Below are 23248 nucleotides of genomic sequence, written 5' to 3' on the forward strand. Positions count from 1 at the left end.
TTTTGACCCAGCGACAGTGAAGGAATGGTCGATATAGTTCCAAGTCAGGATGTTGTGCGTGACATAGGGATGGGGGAAACTTGGATGTGATGGTGTCCCGTTTGGGATAACTTGTTTAAGACCACATTTCTAACCACTCTTTAAGCTGACAAATGTCTGTCAAAAAAATGTTACACTGTGAAGTTTTTTTTTTTTGAGTTCTAACTTCAGAATAACTTGTGCTGTATAATTTTTGTAAATATATTAAAAAAATTTGTTGTGAAGCAGTTGGGACCCAGGCTCGACCCTAGCTTGGTGTCTGTTGGCATGGCAACAATGACCCATGTGAGAGCTGGAAGGGACAGTGCGACTGTTTTTTGTTTGTTTGGTAGTGGGAAGGCAGACTGATTGAGGAGAATGAGAACATTTGAACCCTCATTTTTCCAGCTTAACTATTGAGATGTCCACCAGCTTCCGGGGGAAAGGATGTTGCAGGGCGGGTCTCTGGTTTTAGTCCAAAGTTGAAAGTTCTAGCTTTGGATAAGATGTTTTCTCTTGAAACCATTAGTGCGGTCTGGAAGGTGCAGAGCAGAGTTTTCTGCAAGTCTTGTGCTTGTGAACAAGTACCCTCGCCCACCTACTGTTATCCTAAGGTGGTATCTTTCGGCCAGCCTTTTCATAGAATGGTTACAGCACAGAAGGAGGCCACTTAGCCCATTGTGTCCACGCTAGTTCTCCTAAGAGGTAGTCCCACTCTCCTGCCTTTTCCCTATAGCCCTGCAATTTTATTCTCAGATAATTATCCACTTCCCTTTTGAAAGCCATGATTGAAACTCCCCTCCTCGCCCACTCAGGCAGTGCATTCTAGATCCTAAACATTCGCTGCATAAAAGCTTTTTTTCTCATGTCGCCTTTGGTTCTTTTGCCAGTCACCTTCAATCGATGTCCTCTGGTTCTCAATCCCTTCTGCCAATGGGAACAGTTTCTCCCCATCTACTCTGTGCAGACCCCTCATGATTTTGAACACCTCCATCAAATCTCCACTCATCCTCCTGTGCTCTAAAGAGAACAGACCCACCTTCTCCAATCTATCCCTGTATCAAGTTCCTCATCCCTGGAACCATTCTTGTAAGTTTTCAGTGCCCTGTCTAATGCCTTCATATCCATCTTGAAGTATGATGCCCACAGTCAGACACAATATTCTAGTTGAGGCTGAACCAGTGTTATATAAAGGTTCACCAAAACTTCCTTGTTTTTGAATTCTGTGCCGCTATTCATAAAAGATCAGGATCTGTATGCCTTATTAAGCACATTCTCAACCATTCTTCAACGATTTGTACACTCTTCCCCCAGGTCGCTCTACTCCTGCACCCCATTTAGAATTGTATCCTTTATTTTATATTGCCTTTCCTTGTTCTTCCTGCCAAAATGTATCACTTTACACTTCTCTGCATTAAATTTCATCTGCCATGTGTCTGCCCATTCCACCAGCCTGTGTCTATGTTCTCTTGAAGTTTATCACTATCCTCCTCACAGTTCACAATGGTTCCAAGTTTTGTCATCTGCAGTTTTTGAAATTGTGCCCTGCGCACCCAAGTCTAGGTTATTAACATAGATCGAGAGTTCCGAATCCACAACCCGAGGGAAACCCACTATTTACTATCCCCCAGTCTATAAAACAACTGTTCATCACGACTCAGTGCTTCTCTGCTGCGATCTGCTATCTCCTGCCAGGAGCGCTTGTGAATTGTCCAGGCGGGCACAGATCGGAGCGATATTTCCTGCCATGGCTCGTAACGGATGAAATTGGGCAGCTGGGCAGGCGCAGAGATGAACCACGGCGAGTGGCAAGTGCCCGCTGGGTGAGGGTTGGGGAGGGGGGGGGGAGGGGTCGCTACGGGGGTGGTTTAACGCTCAAACTCCAGAGAAGGTTCTTTTGCATTTTCACCTGCCAAGTTCTGCCTCAGTGGAGGGAGAGATTGGTGGACATGTGAGGTTCTGCGGTGACTATTTGTTTTGGTGAAAGTAACTGTGTGTGTGTGTGTGTGACTGGGTGAACCCTGGTGCCCTTCGCTCCTGACAGCTGACCAAAAACACTTCCATTACTGACTGGTGGTGCTTGTTATCATTTTGACATGCTTTCCCTGAGATTTGTTCGCTACTCTCTCTCTTTCCCTCCCTTACGCCCGCCCCCACTATCCTCTCTCCTCTCTCTCTTTAATCTGGACTGAAAGTTGTAACATAAACCATGGTGTAAGTATCTGTTTTTGTGCCATTTGTAAATAGGTTGACCATGTGATTTTTTTCCCCCCCTTCCTTTTTAAAATGTATACGCTGTTTTTGTTCCCCCCCTGAGCAGATATATGAAACATAGGAGCATTTCTGTGGAAATGTAAAAATTGGTGCGTTTTTTAAAACAAAACTAACAGTGGTCAGTTAATTCTTTCAGTGCCAAATATCCACAGCCGATTTCACATCAACATAATCTTAAAGGAATGTGTGGGGTGGGGGAGCAGAGCTACAACTTTGGGACAGTTATAACCTGTCTGTCAGAAAACTGAAGGGAGTGGTGGGGGGCAATGCTGGGCTATTCCCTGTTGGAAGGCACAGAGAGCTATGTTGAACAGGGATGTAAAATTGGAGCTCCACCCTGATCCCATCAGATTGCTTGTTCTAATCTGGCAGACCAGTCGGTGAAGGATGATACTGGAGCCAATCTTAACCCAGTCTTACATTTATTTACAGAGTGAAACATTACAAGCATGCACCTCCTAACTCGATCACACCACAGTTCCAGTAAATGTGTCTCTATGTGCTCAAGTGAAGCCCTAGTTAATGCCCACCAACTGCAATGCAACTAAACGCAATTAATATACCATTTGCATTGCTACTAAGCTCCTCCCAGCCTCCTTTTATTTAAATAACTCTCTTTCTCCTGCAATAGGGAGCAATTTTTCCCCTAGTGCTTTTCCAAGACACTTGCCTGTTAGCAGACGTGCTTTTGGAATTTGACATCAATTTATTTTAGTGGAAATGTCGGGGTGCGTGTAAAATAAATGCTCTCTTTATTCCCACACCATCTTTAAAAACAAAATTGTCACTAAAATGATAGATTAGAGGAATTGAAGCTCCAAATGGAGAACAGCAGCCACCTGATTAGCAAAGGTCTGTTGCCTCCTTGTTCATCACTCCAGCCCACTGTCGGAGGGAGGAGGGCTGTTTCCCTCCTGCTCCCTAAACGCACCAGCCAAGCTGGGACTGTGTCGGCGGAGTTATATTGCTGCTGCCGTGTCAATGGGAAGGGGGGGGGGGGGGGGAGGTGAAGATGAGGGTCACCAAACGGGCAGAGACCGGACAGCGCCCCTCCCCAGCAATTTTCTTCCTAGCATTTTGGCGTCCAGTAGTACGCGAGATACCTGTCTGACACTTCCCCCTCCAGACCTGTCCAAAACTTGGTCTCGTCAACACTTTTTGTTTAAACCATGGGCAGCGAACTCTCCCGCTGAACTCTCTCTCCCAATTTTAAATTAAAAGGCGATTGGGCATGTGAAAAGTGCGAGCGCCCATGTGTGCCGCTCCCTTTTTTTTTTTGTGGCTGAATCTCAACAGGCAGCGCAGTCAGCATTGTAACTGTGGTCTGCTGTTGGCGAATCACATTGCGCCAGTCTGAAACCTATAGCTGGGATGTGACTGTGGCCCAATATTGGTGAAACTTCTTCCAATACTTAAACCACGTTAGCACTGCAGCAGGCATCGAAGGCCAACGCTCTAGAACTGTGAGCGGCGCCCGATTTCGAGTTGGCACTTGGTGTCAATGGCCAGACTTTGCCCCCGATGGGCTAAATGTGAAATGGCCCCCCCTCTGGTGGGGGGGTGGGGGGCAGCGTGGCACGGAGTTTGTGATGAAGGAAGAGTTACGAGAGAGACCGCAAAGGTTCTTGCTGTTTATCAGACCCGTCAGCCTGTGCCCTGGGGTGGGGGTGGGGGGCAGTGTTCCGACGCCTGGGCGTAGGACACCATCTCCGCAGAGTGACATCTGCTGCAAGTACTGAGGAGAAATGAACCTCACTCACGAAAGAGCTTGTGTCGTCCTGGCTTTGGCGGCTGGTTTTTGACCAGCAGATTCGATGGCAGCTCGCAGTTATCTGGCTGACTTTTTTTGGAAAAAAAAATACAAGGTTTTGACGAGAGATGGAGAAGGGAGATATTAGGAGGTTAAAGTTGGTGGGAGAAACTGGTACAAAACAGGAGGGAGGAGGCAGAGAGTAGGACCCAGACAATTAAATGTTTGACCACTGGGGTGAAGGTGGGTTGTGGGAGGAGACACATGAAAGGCAGGAATAAAAGTAGGACGTGATTAGAGAGGGGGGTGGAGAAACTTGCAGAATTAGAATGTGGGTCAGGGGTGGGGTCGGGTTTATGGATGAGGTGTTGGATGCATTGAAAGTGGATTTGTCACGTTGCAGTGTTCACCTGATATGCAGGTCACAGACACCCACCGGGGGTGGGGGGGGGGGGGAATGTTGAGGAATGGGAAGGGTAGGGTTGGAAATCAGAATGAATGATCTGTGGTTAAAAACCACGTCAGAAAATTATTTCCAGGTAAACAATTAATACTTGGCAGAGGGAGACTTTAAAACAAAAAGAGCTTATTTGTGAAAATATATTTATATGTATAATTTGAGCTTATTATGAATGAATTGCTGACCTATTGTCTTTTGCCAGCATCAATATTGTGTTTTCAGGGTATCTGTGGGCATTACAATCAGGGCAAAGATATGTTGCATTCCTATCAATGTTTAATATGTCCTATGAAAAATGTTTGAAATTTAATGCATTTGTTTATTAAACTGCATTTACTGTAAATCAATACGGACAGTTTTTTTTTTGGAAGATGTCCCAAAGTACTTTACAGCCAATGAACGTTTTGAAGTGTAGTCAATGCTGTAATGTAGGAAGCGCGGCAGCCAACTTGCGCACAGCAAGCTCCCACAAGCAGCACTGAGAGAACGGCAAGATAGCGCAGTGTTGGGCGATGCTCATGGATTGTTGGCTTTTAGCTCCAGGGGACTCGAATACAAAGAGGGAGGATAGTGATGCTTCAGTTGTACAGAGCCTTGCTCAGACCCCATTTGGAGTCACTGTGTTCAGCTCTGGGCTCCGCACCTCAGGAAGGATACATTGGCCTTAGAGGGGGTGCAGTGCAGACTCACCAGAGTGATGTGGGATCTAATGGGATTGAATTATGACACCTGGTTGCATAAACGTGGCTTGCAGTCCCTTGAGTTGAGAAGATGGAGGTGTTTAAAATGATTGAGGGATTCGTTAGGGTCAACACATTTAGGGTAATCCGGAACAATGGAACATAATTTTAAAATTAGAGCTTTGAATAAAGTGTTTTTTGTCACACAAAGGGTAGTGAAAATCTGGAGTTCTGTCCCCACTCACAATAGGCTGCGGATGTTGAGGGTCAATTAAAATTTTCAAGACCGAGATTTTTGTTGGGTAATGGAAAATGGGGGCAACGCGGTTAAATGCATTTGAGGTTGCGGTCAACTGTAATCTAATTGAATGGTGGAACTGGTTTGAGGGGCTGAATGGCCTCCTAAGTGCTGACAATACCTCCATTAAATAATGGGAAAAGAAATTTTACGGGAAGTCTTCAACTGCCTCTTCAGTACTCTTCCACTCAGCAGCTGTGATGTTCAACCCCTGGGCATATCACCTTGTGGCTCTGTTGTGCGGGATTAAATCTAACTCCAACGTGATTTAACAAGGCAAATAATTGACAGTAGGAAAATTGGCAGTAACTGGGGAAGTGAACCCAGGACCACCCACCAATACCTGTAGCATGTGGGAGATGTGTGCATTGTGTTAAATGGAAAGATTTAACATTTACTTAATAGTTCTTTGAAGTTGAGTCGTGATTTTGTTTAGTTACTTGCAAGAAGGAGTCCTTCAACAACAGCTTGCATTTATATAGCGGCTTTAACACAGTAAAACATCCCAAGGTGCTTCAGTGGGAGTGTTTATCGAAGTTTAATACCAAGCCACTTAAGGAGACATTATGACAGATGCTCAAAAGCTTGGTCAAAGAGGTAGGTTTAAAGGAGGAGAGAGAGGTGGAGAGGTTTAGGGAGGGAATCCCAGAGCTTGGGGTCCAGGCAGCTGAAGGCACGGCCGCCAATGCTGGGCAATCAAAACCAGGGGTGTGCCAGTATCCATCGAACCTCCCAGTGGAGGGACCGTAATGCACATCCAGCCGCTCATCGTAGTGGCCAACATGAGGAACCACCCGGTCCTCCGCGATGTGTGCCCAGTGTGTGTGGGCTCTGTATGCTTTCCTCCCGCCACTGTACACGGCCCATGGTCTATGATCCATTTATTTTGGTGGAAGGCATGCGATTATCCTAACTTGCACTTCTGGTGGGCAAGATGGCAACATCGATTGAAAAACCTGTCTCTCTGGTTTAAACTTGATGTGATTCGATGATCTAGTCCACTGCACCTGAGTGAAACATGGAATGATCTGACCAATGGAGTGAATGCTCTGAAATGCTCTGGCCTGAACCAAGCTTACTGGGAAAAACATTCACTGCAAAGTGACAGCTGGGTGAGATTACACCCCATTTGCCCCTTTCACTTTTTGCATTAAAGGAATAAAATGGGGAACTCGGTGCCTCTAAGACATTTTGAAAGGTATTTTATGGTCCCTCAGTTTCATGTTGTCGATGTCTGATACAATATGATATTGCTGTATGGCTTGCAACAGTATTCAAGAATGATGGGAGTAAAAGACAACAATGTATGTGGTGCACACCAAAGGGATTCTAAAAATCGTGGACAAGTCGCCTGTGATGCAGGAATATTTTATTGTGCTAGCAAAGTGCAATTACATTGTCCACCATTGAAACAGAAGCCAATTAGAGTCCGGCTTAACTCAACTCAACCCAACCCAACTACCACCCTTGGAGTTCAGCTCAACTCGCCCAGGGGAAATGCAACTTATATTAGAGTCATAGAGTCGTACCGCATAGAAACAGGCCCTTCGGCCCATCGCGTCCATGACTACCATAATGCCTTTCTATGCTAATCCCACCTGCCTACATTAATTCCATATCCCTCTAAGCCTTGCTCATTCAAGTCCCTGTCCAGATGCCTCTTAAATGTTGCCAGCCTATCCAATCTCTCTTTATAACTCAAGCCCTCCAAACCAGACAACATCCTTGTGAATCTTTTCTGCATCCTCTCTAGCTTAATCACATTTTCCTGTAGTGTGGCGACCAGAACTGCACACAGTACTCCAAATTAATTTACAGAAAAACTCAAACAGCCAACTCAGCTCAACCCAACATAATTTGACGTTTACCAAAATAAAATTTGTCATGATCAGACCTCCAAGTTGCTTTCCTCGATCGGACCTTTGTAAGAAGACAACTTTGAAGGGTGAATTGTGGGCCTGACTAACTTTTCATCAATGCTCTTGGCATCCAAGTTTCATCTTCAATGTAAATCTGAAAAAGAAACCTACATCTTGTGATTGCAGCATCTGATTTGTAAGTGAGAGCTTCCTTGCTCTTAATATTGACTTTTACTGGGAGATTCCCTCACAGTTGAAGATTTTGATCTAAAGCATGTTAGTTTCTTCCTGTTAAACAACAATAATAATTACATGCAATGGTCACTAATACCATTCTTTCAGAGATGATTCTAAAATGGTTCCCTTGAAGAGTCAGAGAAGGTCACTCCAGGATTACTCCAAATTCTATAAGATGTGTTTGAGTGAATGCAGCTCTGATGGTGTCTCACTCATTACAGTTGGAAGAGATCAGCCCAATTATTCTCTAAATATATTTTAACTAATGCACTCATCATAAACGACAAATCTCCAGATAAAGAATGTTACTTGATGGATAACAATCGCACTCCAAGGGTCTCCAGTCAGAGAACCAGGAAGAAGACCTTTCTCATGAGTGCTGGCATCATTTGTGGTTGTTGTGACATTCACCAACAACCAGGCTGGTCCGCAGTGGTGAGTTGTGGTGTTACTGGAGCATCTGTTGTCCTCGGTGCGACGGATCCAACAGTGAAGGAATGTCCCTTTTTAATCAGCTACTGATTTTGCACAAAGCAAATTATGAGCAGAAGCAGCAAATACGTCTGTAAGGGATCAAAATCAGGGAGCATGTCCTGAAAATCAGGAAAGAAATATGAATGTACTTTCTTGTTAGACAATAACTTACCCAACCGAGAAGCAAGGATGCAGGTGGATCTGAGACAAATGTAGTTCGTTGTAGAAAAATGTGATGTAGGAAAATGAAAAAAAAAAACAATTATAATCAAAACTGTTCACAATGGAGTGGAGATACATCAGCCCAGGGACTGATAGAAATCAAAGGGCAGAGATTGAGATCTGAGCGTACACAGATTCTTCTTTCAGATCACTGCCTGCTTGTAATGAAGATGAAGATCAGGCCGAAAAGGAATCCCTTGAAAGATCAAGCCAACTTGGGTAGACTGAGAGGGGAAAATGTGATGAAATAGTATGCTGCAGCAGTTGCTAACAAGCATGAAGTCTTACTTCAGGAAGGGACAACACAAAATCTTAGTGAGGAGGAATCAACAGAAAGGCATTGGGAAAGGTTGAAAGAGAGCATGTAATACGCTGTAACTGAGATGGCCCCTAAGAGAGAGAGGAGGAAACATCAAAAGTGGATGAGTGATGAAATAGTAGATATGATGGAGAAAAGGAGACAGAATAAGAGAAATAAGATTACGATAAAATTGAAAAGCAGATAAGAAAAGCGTGTAGGGCAACCAAGGAAAAGTGGTACGAAAATCATTGCAAGGAAATAGAAGAACTGGAGAAAAGGCACAGTTTGAGAACATTACATGAGAAAGTTAAAGCACTGATTGTTCAGAAGACCAGTATAACCACAAATAGTGGCTGGACAAGGAGCAAGGAAGAACTTTGAAAAATAAAGGGTAGTGGAACAATGGGTGGAGTGCATCAGGGAGCTGCATGACGATGAAGACAAAAGTGAATTGGTACTACCAGAGGGAAGAAAAGGACGAGAGATAATCGAGGCAGAAGTCAGTGCAGTGATCAAAAAGATGAAAGCAAAGAAAGCAGCTGGAATCGATGAGATACCAACAGAATGCCTGAAAACCCCGAATGATAACATTGTAACCTGTGGATCTCATGCAGTCAGTGTTCATTAAGCTCCCAAAGAAATCAAACGTCCCAGAGTGTTCAAAGCAATAACCCTCATGAGCCATGAGGAAAATGATTCTAATCATTTTGGAAGGCAATGACCGATCTGTAGAAGCAGAGATAGATGATAGTCAGGCCAAAGAAAGGAACAAGAGAGTGCATCTTTAACTTGAGAGTAGTGATAGAAAGATACCTGAAAGTAAAAAAACCTGTGTAGATTATGAGAAGGCATTTGATAGTCTACCATCAGAAAATAATGCAGTGCTTAAACAAACTAGAAATTTACAAATGATAGGATAATTCATAATCTATATTGGAAGCAATCAGCGGTGATGCGACTTGATAGCGGCTTGCCAGACAGTTTCCCAATCAAAAGAGGAGTGTGTCAGGGATGTGTTATGTCCCCAAAACTGTTCAACCTGTGCACTGAAGCTATCTTCAGAGACATCGAACATCTACCAGGTTGCAATACTGGTGGGTTGAACATTAACAACTTGAGACGAACGGATGACACTGCACTGATTGCAGAGTCAGGAGAAGCCCGACGGGAAATTTTGAACAAAGTTGAATGCATGGAGTGTGGAATATGGAAGAAGAATGAATGTGAAGGAAACCAAGACAACGGTGATGAGCAGAGCCCCAACCCCGGAAGTGAAAATTGAAGTAAATTGACAAGTCCTGGAACAAGTGAAAGGGTTTACATACCTTGGGCAGGTTATCACAGATGATGGGAGATCTGATTGTGAGATCCGAAGGAGAATTGAGATAGCCAAGACCAGCATTTGTTAGAATTAAGTACTTGTTAACATCAAAGAAACTGACCCCGAATCTTAATAGAATGCTGGGGTGCTACATTTTGGCATCTATGTTATATGCCTCAGACGTGGACAACAAAGAGACTATTGATAAACTGAATGCATTTGAGATGTGGATGTATCAGAGGATGTTCCACATATCCTACACAGAGAAAGACTAACGAGAAAGTGCAGGAAATGTCTGGAGAGAAGACGAAATCAGTGCATAACATCAAATAGAGAAAGATACAATACCTTGATCACATCATTGGATCAGAAGGTAGACTGAGACAGTTATTGGAAGGAAAGATTGATGGAAAAAGTAGGAGGGGGAAGCACAGAAGAAAATGGATGACATATAATAGACTGGATGCAGTTGACCTGTGCAGAATGTGTAAGGACAGCACAGGACAGACAGAGGTGGAGATCCAGAACAGTCAACCTGGGAAGATGATGACATTAACAAACGAACAAATTCTTCTGTGTCGAAAATCCTGTCATGATTCTTTAAGGGACTCAGGCAAAGTCCTTCCACAACTCAGAACAGCCAGTGATGCTCCTTTTCTGAGTGACAATCAAAGAATTTGACAGGGAAGATAGAAACTATTTCCTCTGGTGGTGGGGAGGAGGGAGGAGGGGGTAGGGGATGGTAGTTCAGAAAAAGGGGGATTAACCTAAAAATTAGAGCGACTCTGTTCAGGAATAGCAACAAAAGCACTTCATACAAAGAGTGGTGGAAATCTGGAACACCCCCAACAAGCTGCTGAGGGTTGGGGTCAATTGAAAATTTTGTTTGACAAGGTTATTGAAGGAACTGTGGTGGGTAGATGTTAGCGGTCACCCCATGATCTAATTGAATGGTGGAGCAGGTTCAAGGGGCTGAATGGCCACCTCCTCTTCCTGTGATACTATGTCAATGTTGCCCTGCACTAAGATGCTCTGATATCACATTTACTAACAACAGGATGTTGATAACTGAACTGTTTTCAATAACAGCAGCTTCCATTTGTGGAGATGGGGATCGATAAATCCACTTGCTGCCTGTGACTAATACAGGTGTTGTAGATCAAGTACCCATTACAGAACCCACCCCGTTATAAGATCCCATTGTTCTCAATGGAAGTGAAAATCGGGCAGTATCTGAAACGCTGGCCCTGAGCAGGAAGTTGGAAATGTAGCCTGTGATTCCCTTGACTGGACATTCCCACTGCCACCATTCACCTTGGTCCAGTTTTCTTGGACGTACCTTTTTCAATCCTCGCAACTAGCTTGCAAACTTCTTTTGAGAGCCCCTTTTCAAGTTGTTGGTTAGCCTTGCTGCCTAATGAAAGGAAATAAGATATCTTGTAACAAACTGTTAAAGGATCCACTTACCGGACGGAGGACCATTCAGGAATGTTTCTTGTACTGGCATTTTCCAAACTCCAGTTCTGATTCCAGTTTTTCACTAAGAAGGCAGGCCAAGATAAATTTGGTTAAATTATGCACCTAAGGGCTTTACTCGAATTGGCACCTTTCATGGCAAAGCTTTTAACATACTTACAGGGAATTATTTTCTGGAGTTCTGTGAATGCTCAGTAACCAAAGATGTTCCACCGAACCGCACTGAGAGCACCTTTGCCACATGGACGACAGGAAGGTCGCCCACCACTAACTTCTCCAGGAGGGCTAGTAGTGGACAATACACACCACTGATGCGCGTACCTTGAGAATGCACGGGGGGGAGAAAGCAGTAGCTGGATGCACAACGGCGATCTGCTGCTCATGAGTCTCTTCACCAATTTCTGGGTCATCTTATCAGTGAATGTGATGAGTAAAACTCTCGCACGTGCAGCAGGTTGAGCCTTTGGCCAATCGATTTGTGTTGGTCAGATGTGCTGCCGTTAGAAGGCCCTGTGGCCGGGAAATACTTCATTGTCTGAAATTTCACAGGCCAGTGAGTCACCTGCGGTTGCTTTCCTTCCCCATCTCGCACCGCTACATGTGTTGGCCCCCTCTTATTTCTCATCAACATTCTTCCCCTTGGCAACATCATCCAAAAACGCAATGCCAGTTTCTACGTGTATGCTGATGACACCCATTTCTACCTTGCCACCACCACTCTGGCCCTGCCCATTGTCTCTAAATGATCAGACTGCTTGTCCGACAGCTGATACTGGATGAGCAAAAATTTCCTCCAACTAAAAACTCCATCCCTCTCCATGGCAACTGAAGCTGATCCAGCCTGTTTGCAACCTTGGTTGTCGTATTTATCCGGGAGATGAGCTTGCAACCACATATCCGCTCCATCGCCAAGACCACCTACTTCCACCTCCATAACATTGCCCGACTGGTCCCCTGCCTCAGCTCATATGTTGCTGAAACCCTGGTCCATGCCTTTGTTACCTTTAGACCTGACCATTCCAATGCCTCCTGTATTTTGCTGTCCGTAAACTCGTGATCATCCAAACCTCTGCTGCCGATGCCCTCATTCACACCAAGTCCCGTTTACGCATCACCCCTGTGCTCACTAACCTACACTGGCTCCAGGTCAAGCAATGCCTTGACTTGAAAATTCTCATTCATGTTTTCAAATTCCTCCATGACCTCACCCACTTCCTATCTCGGTAATCTCCTCCAGCCCCACAACCCTCCAAGATATCTACATTTATCTAATTCTGGCATCCTGATCATCCCTGATCTTAATCGCTGCACCATTCGCCCAAGAGGTCAGAGGAGAAATCAACTAACTATAGATTTATTATTCCAACCACAGTTGTCGGAAGACTCTTGGAATTCCAAATTCCATGTAGAAATGGAAAGGCATGGATTAATCAGGGACAGACAGCGTGGATGTATTAAAGGCAAGTCATGTTTGACAATTTAATGAAAGTTTTTGAAGAGGCCAGTTTGATAAAGAGAAATGCAATAGTTGTTTTGTAAATATAGATTACCACCATGCTATCATACCTGTTTTTATGACAATGTTGCTAAACTAATAATCCACAAGCCTGGACTAATGAACTGGAGACATGAGTTCAAATCCCACCATGGCACCCGGGGAATTTAAATTCTGTTAGTATCATTTTATTCCAGATTTATTTAATTATCAGTAATGGTGACCATGAAACTACTGGGGTTGTAATTCAAAACCTATCTTATTCACTAATGGCCTTCAGGAAAGGAAATCTGCCATTTGTACTTGGTCTGGCCTACATGTGATTCCAGATCCACAGCAGTGTGATTGACTCTTAACTATACTCTGAAATGTCCTAGCAAGCCTCTCAGTTGTATTCAAGAAGGCAGGTCACCACCACCTTCTTAAGGGTAATTAGGGATGGGTAATAAATGCTGGCCTTGCCAGTGATACCCACATTCTGTGAACAAATGATTTAAAAAAAAAAGGTTGTTAGGGGGGAAACAAAATCAGGTGTCTGGTAAAACAGGAAATGAAGCAACCTGGACAGGGAGCTGTTTGATGGAAAGGAAGCAAAGAACTATGGGAAGTAGAGATTGGAGAAGGGTTGGAAGTGGTGTATTCCAAGATCAGAAATGGGTTAGATTCTTCCAAACTCCAGGGAATATAGGGCTAGTTTACTGAAACTCTCCTCAGAATATAATCCGCTCATCACAGAAACCAATTTATTGAATGTTTGTTGCACTCCCTCCAGGGCTAGTATGTCCTCCCTTTGGTAAGGGGACCAAAACTGCGCACACTACATCAGGTGTGGCCTCACCAATAGCCTGTATAATTACAGTAAGACATCTTTGCTCTTATACTCTAATCCCTTTTTTACAAAAGCCAACATACCATTTGCCTTCCTAATTGGCTAAATAAATAATCCTCAGTGTGCAAAGAATTATGCTGACAACCAATTTAAGATTGTCAGTCGGGCTCGCAGTGTGGTGTAATTGTGTGTACTGGAAGCTACATATATTAATACACAGGGCTCTGTTCTTTGCAGACAGAAAGAACATGTACACACATTGCACCTGTTTCAGCTAACCAAAATAAGTGACAGCCATTTGCTGGATCATTCCTCAGGTTAATGCCTTGATCAATCACAGTCAAGCTGCCTGGTTTAAATTTCAAACAAAGCGTGGCAGTTAACTGTCAGTCACCATAAGCAGGTGCATTCGCCATGGCAATGCCACTACCAATCAGAGTCCACTTGCCAACCAATCAGCACTCCCTTCTCAGATTGTATAAATTGGTTGCTTCCTTTGTATTGGTACTCTTGCGAATTGTCCTGATGAGTGCAAGACGAAAAGCTTCAACTAAAGTCTTTGTTTTCAGCATTACTCAAGTGCTTCACTTTCCTTTTGAAGCTAAAACTCTCTCTTCCTTTTCCTTTTGAAACTGCATCTCCACTGTTTTCAACTGCAACTGTAATTTTTCCCTTTTCATTTGCAACTGGATTCTAGCTAGAGCTTCCTTTTCAGGCTCAGATTCAAGGCTTTAGTCTTCTGGTTCGGGGATAAGTTTAAAATAGTTAGCTAGACTCTTCACCATTTCAGATTTCTTTGTTTTTTTTGTTTTCGAAGTCACTTTTCTTCCCGTTTTCCAATCTCTCACTTTTCTGATGGTTCAGATGCTGGCTTTGAGCATCCAATCTGTGATGAGCAGGTAGTCGGGGGTGTGGGTGTTTCCCACTGTTCACCTCCCAACTGACTGCAACAAAACTTTTTGTTACTAGGATTTTAACTCCTTATTTTATTTGTCAAATAAATAGACAGTGACAGATTGTCTTGTAGGGTTAATTCAGAAGGTTTGGGGCGGCACAGTGGCGCAGTGGTTAGCACTGCAGCCTTGCAGCTCCAGGGACCCGGGTTCAATTCTGGATACTGCCTGTGCAGAGTTTGCAAGTTCTCCCTGTGACCGCGTGGGTTTTCGCCGGGTGCTCCGGTTTCCTCCCACCGCCAAAGACTTGCAGGTTGGTAGGTAAATTGGCCAATGTAAATTGCCCCTCGTGTAGGTAAGTGGTAGGGAATATGGAATTAATGTAGGGTTAGTATAAATGGATGGTTCTTGGTCGGCACAGACTCGGTGGGCTGAAGGGCCTGTTTCAGTGCTGTATCTCTAAATAAAAAAAAAAGTTAACTATTGATTGAGCAACATTCATCCCGGAAATATGTTTGCATTTGTTCTATCGCTTTATCTGAGTGCAAATAAGTATTGGCTCCAGCTTCGGAAATACTGTTGGAAGCCAGTTGTACACTGGAGATAAGGACTGAATGGTTACTCTTTTTTGGGAAAGGTCCGGGGATGAGGCCTTGCATCATGCAGTAAAGGCTCAGACAGTGTGGAACCACCAGAGGGATACCAGGAGATATTTGCTACTGAAGCCAAGAGGGTGAAATAAATTCTGCTTCCCACTCCCACCCCTTAAAGGATCAGGTGTGGAGCGATGTTCTTTCTTGTGACGTGAACACCAGACTCAGGTTATATGGAGCACCGGCTCAATTGGGTTATTTATTTGGGAAGAGGGCTCTGTAGCTCCCTCAAATGGGTCAGTGGGTTAATGCATTAAGCAGCTGATGGGCCTTCAGGCTTGGTCCCTGCTCACTTTGACAAATTCAATTTGACGCCCAGCTACATAAACAGATACTAGGGAAGGGCAACCAACAGCTTGGTCAACATGGCAGCTTTCGCCTGTCTTAAAGGAGGGGAGATGGGTGGAGAGGCTTAGGAAGGGAATTCCAGGCAGCTGAAGGCATGACTGCCAATGATGTAGTGATTAAAATTAGGGCTGCACAGGAGATTAGAAGTGGAGGAGTCGAGAAATCTTGAAAGGTTGTGGGGTTGGGGGAAGATTACAGGGATAGGAAGGAGCCAGGAATCTGATGGCACGGCCACCAATGATGGGGCAAAGAAAATCAGTGATGCGCAAGTATCCATCGAACTCCCAGTGGAGGGAGCATAATGCACACCCAGCCACTCATCACAGTGGCCAATACAAGGAAACACCCAGCCCTCCACACTGTGTGCCCGGTTTACCCGCGCCCACCCACCGGCCACAGAGCACAGCCCATGGTTTGTGGTCCATTTATATTGATGGAAGACATGTGATTTTTCCGACTTGAACTTCTGGGTAAGATGGCAATGTCAATTGAAAAACATCTGTCTCCGGTTTAAACTTGATGTGAATCAACGATCCAGTTCACTGGTCCTCAGGCAGCTGTGAAACAGGGAATGATCTGACCAATGGAGCGATGCTCAGAAATGATCTGGTCTTACTGGGAAAAACATTCACTGCAAAGTGACAGCTGGGTGAGATTGCTCCCCGTTTGACCCTTTCACCTTTCACATTAAAGGAACAAAATGGTGAACTCGGTGCCTCTGAAAGAGATTTTGAAGGTTTTGTCCCTGCGTTTCACGTTGTCGATGTCTGATCCCATTTGATATTGCTGTATGGCTCGCAACAGTATTCAAGAATGATGAGAGTAAAAGAGGAATATGGATGTGGTGCACACCAAAGGGATTCTAAAAATCATGGACAAGTCACTTATGATGCAGGAATATTTTATTCAGCTAGCAAGGTGCAATTACAGGAATGATTCCAAAATGTTCCCTTGAAGAGTCAGAGAAGGTCACACCAGGATTACTCCAAATTCTATAAGATGTGTTTGAGTGAATGCAGCTCTGATGGTGTCTCAGCTAATTACAGTTGGAAGAGATCATCCCAGTTTTTATCTACATATATTTTAATTAATGCACTAATCATAAAGGACAAATCTCCATATAAAGAATGTTACTTGACGGATAACAATTGCGCTCCAAGGATCTCCAGTCAGAGAACCAGGAAGAAGACCTTTCTCATGAGTGCTGGCATCATTTGTGGTTGTTGTGACCTTCACCAGCAAACAGGCTGGTCCACAGTGGTGAGTTGTGGTGTTCCTGGAGCATCTTTTGTCCTCGGTGCGACGGATCCAACAGTGAAGGAATGTCCCTTTTTAATCAGCTACTGATTTCATGCAAAACAAGTTATGAGCAGAAGCAGCAAATACGTCTGTAAGGGATGAAATCCAGGGATGGTATCCTGAAAATCAGGAAAGAAATATGAATTCACTTTCTGTTTAGACATCAATTTATGCAACTGAGAAACAAGGATGCAGGTGGATCTGAGACAAATGAAGTGCATTGTAAAAAAACGTGAAGTAGGAAAATAACAAAACAGAATTATAATCTAAACTGAAAGTTCACAACAGGGTGGAGGGACTAATCGACTTTGGGATGCACATATATCATCCAGTGATGGATAGAGATCAAAGGACAGACCCAGAGATATGAGGGTACAGATACACAGGTCCAGTATTCTTCTGTGTCGCAAATCCTGCCATGATTCTTTAAGGGACGCAGACAAAGTCCTTCCACATCTCAGAACAGCCAGTGATTCTCCTTTTCTGAGTGATAATCAAAGCATTTGACAGGGTGCATAGAGAGAAACTATTTCCTCTGGCTGGGGAGAAGTTCAAAACAAGGAGGAATAACCTTACTATTAGATCCAGACTGTTCAGGGATGGCATTAGGAAGCATTTCTTCATACAAAGGGTCGCAGAAATCTGGAATACCCATAAAATGCTGCTGAGGCTTGTGGTTAATTTAAAATTTCAAAACTGATATGGATAGTTTTTTTTTGTGAGGCTAGGGTATTAAAGGATCTGTGATGGGTAGATGTTAGCATTCACCCCATGATCTAATTGAATGGTGTAGCAGGCTCAAGGGGCTGAATGACCGCCTGCTGTTCCTGTATTTCTATGTCAATATTGCCATGCACTAATATGATCTTGTGTCATATGTACTAACAAGAAGTCGGAAGCTGAAAACTTTTCCAGAAAATCAGATCCCTTTGGTGGAGATGGAATCAATAAATCCACTTGCCACCTGGGACTAATACAGATGTAGATCAGATAGCCATTAGTGAAAATTCCCTGTCATTCACATTTCCAATACAATCAGTTCAGTAACTGAAACATTCAGTCTTGCACGGATTAGGGATTGGTGTCAATCTTTCCAACATTAAATGGACATTATTTTTAATACTCATTTCATTTAAGCTTTTTAATCTTTGCACCCTCTCATATAAATATCTAACCCCTTGCACCAAAAGCAGGAACTGAGATAGTTATTTATCTCTGTTTACACAAAGTATGGATTAGTTGAAATCTTTACAAATTAAATTAATTTTACCATTCAGACCTGGTTTATTTCAATGCATTATACATTTTCTAGCTTAATCTTTATTATAAAATCATTCATGAACAGTTAAGTTATGAGCTGTGTGACATTCCCTAGTTTGCTATTTACAGCAGCTGTTGAATAGTTAATTGGGGAGTACAGTCCAATCCTGTAGACCACGGATGCATCACTTTTTAATCCATACGGTTCAGTATCAATTTGGAAAATTTCACATTGTGGTCTGGCCAATGATCACATCTCAGGGCAGGTCAGAGCTCTGAGCTGCTCAGAAAGACCTTATTCCAGTTGGTATTTTTGTTTAGGCTATTCCTGAATGTGTCCTGTCCAGCAGGTAGCTGCAGGCTCTTGACCCAGGTCACAGAATCAAGCAGTTTTATTCTTTGCAAACATCAGACCACATGCAGAATCTCAGTGGTGGTTTTGTTTGGGGACTGTGTCTAGTTTCTCCTCATGTTACCCCCTGACATTTTTCCCAATTATCTTAAATCTGTGTCCTCTGCTTTCCGATTCTCCTGCCAGTTGAAACAGTTTCTCCTTCCTTGCCAATCATAAATCATTTTAATTCAGAACATCTCGATTAAATCCCCCCTTAACATTCTTTCCCCTAAGGAGAACAATCCCAGCTTCTCCAGTCTCTCTCCATCACTGAAGTCCTTGTGCTGAGGACTGTTGCAGTCGAGGGATGTTTGGGCAGAAATCCGCCTCTGCTGCAGTGGTGAACCTGCTCTGTGTTCCCCGGAACATTTTGTCCCTTCAGCACATGGCCGGGAATTCCAAGGATTTTTCACCCTCCCACAATACAAGTGCAGCTGAAATACTCCCAGTGTAATCACTATCAGGGTGAGAGTGGGGAAATTCAGATTTCCTGGGCAGGAGCTGGAATCAGCCACTGCAGCTTTTGAAAGCGGATCCTAAACTTCTCGTCGGTGAGAAGGTTTGAGGTTGGGAATTTCATGCTGGGAAGTTGTGGGAGATGGTCAGATGAATACATTCTGTCACTAATATCAACCTGAGGAAATTTACACCTTTACCAGTTTTGGAACACATAAAAAGCAGCCAATGAGCAGTGGGATGGTGCATTGAAGGGATTTGGTTTTGGGTATTGTGAACAGTTTCACTCAGAGTGTCTGCAATATTTTTTCCTCGAATTAAAACACGCAAAACATCTACAATAAACTTTCGGAATCAAAGTATTTACCGTGGCTTTTAGTGCTTCTTTTTTCCTTTGGGGAAGAAACAGATTTGAGTTAACATTGCTGAAAATCAAGTGGAGATTTACATTTTCAACACATTCAGTTCAGTAACTGAAACATTCAGTATTGTTCCGATTGACAATTGGTGATGGACTTTCCAACATTAAATGGACATTATTATTCATATTCATTTCATTTAAGCTTATTCATCTCTGCACACAATCATATAAATATCTTACCTCTTGCACCAAAAGCAGGGTGTGAAATAATTATTCATCTCTGGATTCACAATGTAGGTATTGCTTTAAATATTGACAAACTAATTAATTTTAATATTCACAAACAATCCATTTCAGCGTATAGGTTTTCTGCCTGAATCGTTGTGGACAGTTATGAGCTGTGTGACAATCCCCTGTCCCCTATACAATGAAGCGGTTAAACAGTTATTTGCCAAAACAAAGTTCACTCCTGTATGACAAGGATGCAGCACCTTTTAAATACATTTTTTTCAAATATCAGCTTGAATAAATCTACATAGCAGTCTGGCCAATGATCACGTCTCAGTGCAAGAAAGAGACCTGAGGTTCATGCAACAGTTGTTTTCCTGTTACATGCTATTTTTGTATGTGTCCTGTTCAGCAGGAAGCTGAAGGCTTGACCCAGGTCACAGAATCAAGTCATTTTATTCATTACAATCTTGAGATCTACTGCACAATCTCAGTGGTGGTTTTCACTGGGGACTGTGTCGAATTTCTCCTCATCTTCCCTCCGAACAATTTCTCCAATTGCCTTAAATCTGTGTCCTCTGGTGCCTGACCGTATTGACAGTGGAAACAATTTCTCCTTCTTTATCCTATCAAAAAACTGTCTTATATCTGAACATCTTGCCTTAACATTCCTTCCTCTAAGGAACCGTAGCAAAACTAGAGTCAATGGGAATCAGGTGGAAAACTCTCCTCTGGTTGGAGTCATAACAAGCACAAAGGAAGATAGTTGTGGTTGTTGGAGGTCAATCATCTCAGCTGCAGGAGTTCCTCAGGGTCATGTCCTAGGCCCAACCATCTTCAGCTGCTTCATCATTGACCTTCCTTCAATCATAAGGTCATAAGTGGGGATGTGCACTGTTGATTGCACAATGTTCAGCACCATTTGCAACTCCTCAGATACTGAAGCAGTCCCTGTAGAAATGCAGCAAGAGCTGGACAATATGCAGGCTTGGGCTGATAAGTGGCAAGTAAAATTTGCACCGCATAAGTGCCAGTCAATGACCATCTCCAACAAGTGAGAATCTATCCATCTCCCCTTGACATTCAATGGCATTATGATCACTGAATCCCCCACTATCAACATTCTGGGGGCTACCGTTGACCAGAAACTGAACTGGAGTAGCCATATAAATACCATGGCTATAAGAGCAGGTCAGAGGCTAGGAATCCTGCAGCGAGTAACTCACCTCCTGACTCCCCCAAAGACTCTCCACCATCTACAAGGCACAAGTCAGGAGTGTGATAGAATACTCTCCACTTGCCTGGATGGGTGCAGCTCCAACAACACTCAAGAAGCTCGACAACCACCCAGGACAAAGCAGCCCACTTGTTTGGCACCCCATCTACAAACATTCACTCCCTCCACCACCGACGCACAGTGGCAGTAGTGTGTACCATCTACAAGATGCAATGCAGCAATACACCCAAGGCTGCTTAGACAGCACCTTCCAACCCTGCAACCTCTACCACCTAGAACGACAAGGGCATGTGACGTAGATACACCGACAGTGCTGTTAGAAAGGGAGTTGCCGGATCTTGACCCAACGACACTGAAGGGACGGCGATATAGTTCCAAGTCAGGATGGTGTGTGACTTGGAGGGGAACTTTCAGGTGGTGGTGTTCCCATGCATTTGCTGCCCTTATCCTACTCGTTGGTAGAGGTCGCTGGTTTGGAAGGTGCTGTCGAAGGAGCCTTGGTGCGTTGCTGCAGTGCATTTTGTAGATGATACACACTGCTGCCACTGTGCGTTGGTGGTGAAGGGAGTGAATGTTTGTGTTTTGGATGCCAATCAAGCAGGCTGCTTTGTCCTGGATGGTGTCTAGCTTCTCGAGTGTTGTTGGAGATGCACCCATCCAGGCAAGTGGAGAGTGTTGCATCATACTCCTGACCTGTGCCTTGTAGATGATGGACAGGCTTTTGGGGCAGTCACGAGGTGAGTTACCCACCACAGGATTCCTAGCCTCTGAGCTGTTCTTATAGCCAAGGTATTTATATAGCTACTCGAGTTCAGTTTCTGGTCAACGGTAGCTCCTAGGATGTTGATAGTGGGGGATTCAGATATGGTAATGCCATTGAATGTCAAGGGGAGATTGTTAGATTCTCTCTTGTTGGAGATGGCCATTGCCTGGCACTTGTGTGGTGCGAATGTTACTTGCCATTTATCAGCCCAAACCTGGATATTGTCCATCCATATGAAGATACGAAGATCTAACCTCTTGCACCAAAAACAGGCAGTGAAATAGTTATCATCTGTTTGCACAATGTATAGATTGTTTTACATTCTTATACACAAAGTAAATTTACCATTCATAGCTGTTTTATTTCAATGTACACATTTTCTGTATGAAGTTTTGTGATAAATGCAATGGCGGACAGGTATGAATTGTGTGACATCCCTGTCCGCTACTAAATGCAACTGTTAAGCAGTTAATTGGAAAGCAAATGTTCACTCCTGTATGATACAGATGCTGCAATTTTTAATGCATGTTGGTTCAATGTCAACTTGGATCAATCTACATTGTTCTGGCCAATGATCACATTTCAGGGCAGGACAGAGACCTGAGTTGCTCAGGAAGTCCTTACTCCAGTTGGTTTGTTTGTTCATGCTATTCCTGAACGTGTCATGTTCAGCAGGAAGCTGAAGGCTCTTGACCCAGGTCACAGAATCAAGCCATTTTATTTATTGCAATCTTGATAGATACTGCACAATCTCTGTGGTGGTTTTCATTGAGGACTGTGTCTCCTTTCTCCTCATGCTCCTATTGATATTTCTGCCAATTATCTTAAACCTGTGTCCTCTGGTTATGGATCTTTTTGCCAGTAGAAACAATTTCTCCTTCTTTTCAATCAAAAGCTTTCTTAACTCTGAAAATGTCAATTACATCTTCCCTGAAAATGGTTTCCTCTAAGGAGGACAATCTCAGCTTCTCTAGTCTCTCTGCATCAATGAAGACATTTTGCTGAGGGCTGTTGTTTGTCTTTGGGTATTGTGAACAGTATCTCTCAGAGTGTCTGCATTATTGTTTCAGGAGATTAAAACACGCAAATTTTGACATCAAATTATCTCAATAAAAATGTTACCTTTGCCATAAGAGGGGTAACAATCTGTGGGGGAGAAACAGATTTGTGTTAACATTGACTGCTGAAAATCAAGTGGAGATTCACATCTTCAACACAATTGGTTCAGTAACGGAAACATTCAGTATTGCATCATTCAAACATTCTATGGACATTATCATTAATACTCAATTCCCTTACGTTTTTCATCTCTGCACCCTCTCATATGAATATCTATCCTCTTGCAACAAAAGCAGGAAGTGAAAACATTATGCATCTGTTTTTATAAAGTATATGTTTTAGTTTTAGTTTTGAGATACAGCACTGAAACAGGCCCTTCGGCCCACCGAGTCTGTGCCGACCATCAACCACTCATTTATACTAATCCTACACTAATCCAGCATGGAAGATGGTATGTTTCCCAAAGACACATTGTACAGCGAGCTCGCCACTGGTATCAGACCCATCGGCCGTCCATTTCTCCGCTTTAAAGACGTCTGCAAACGCGACATGAAATCCTGTGATATTGATCACAAGTCGTGGGAGTCAGTTGCCAGCGATCGC

This window comes from Heterodontus francisci, chromosome 48 (assembly GCF_036365525.1).
Source record: "Heterodontus francisci isolate sHetFra1 chromosome 48, sHetFra1.hap1, whole genome shotgun sequence".
NCBI lineage: Eukaryota > Metazoa > Chordata > Chondrichthyes > Heterodontiformes > Heterodontidae > Heterodontus > Heterodontus francisci.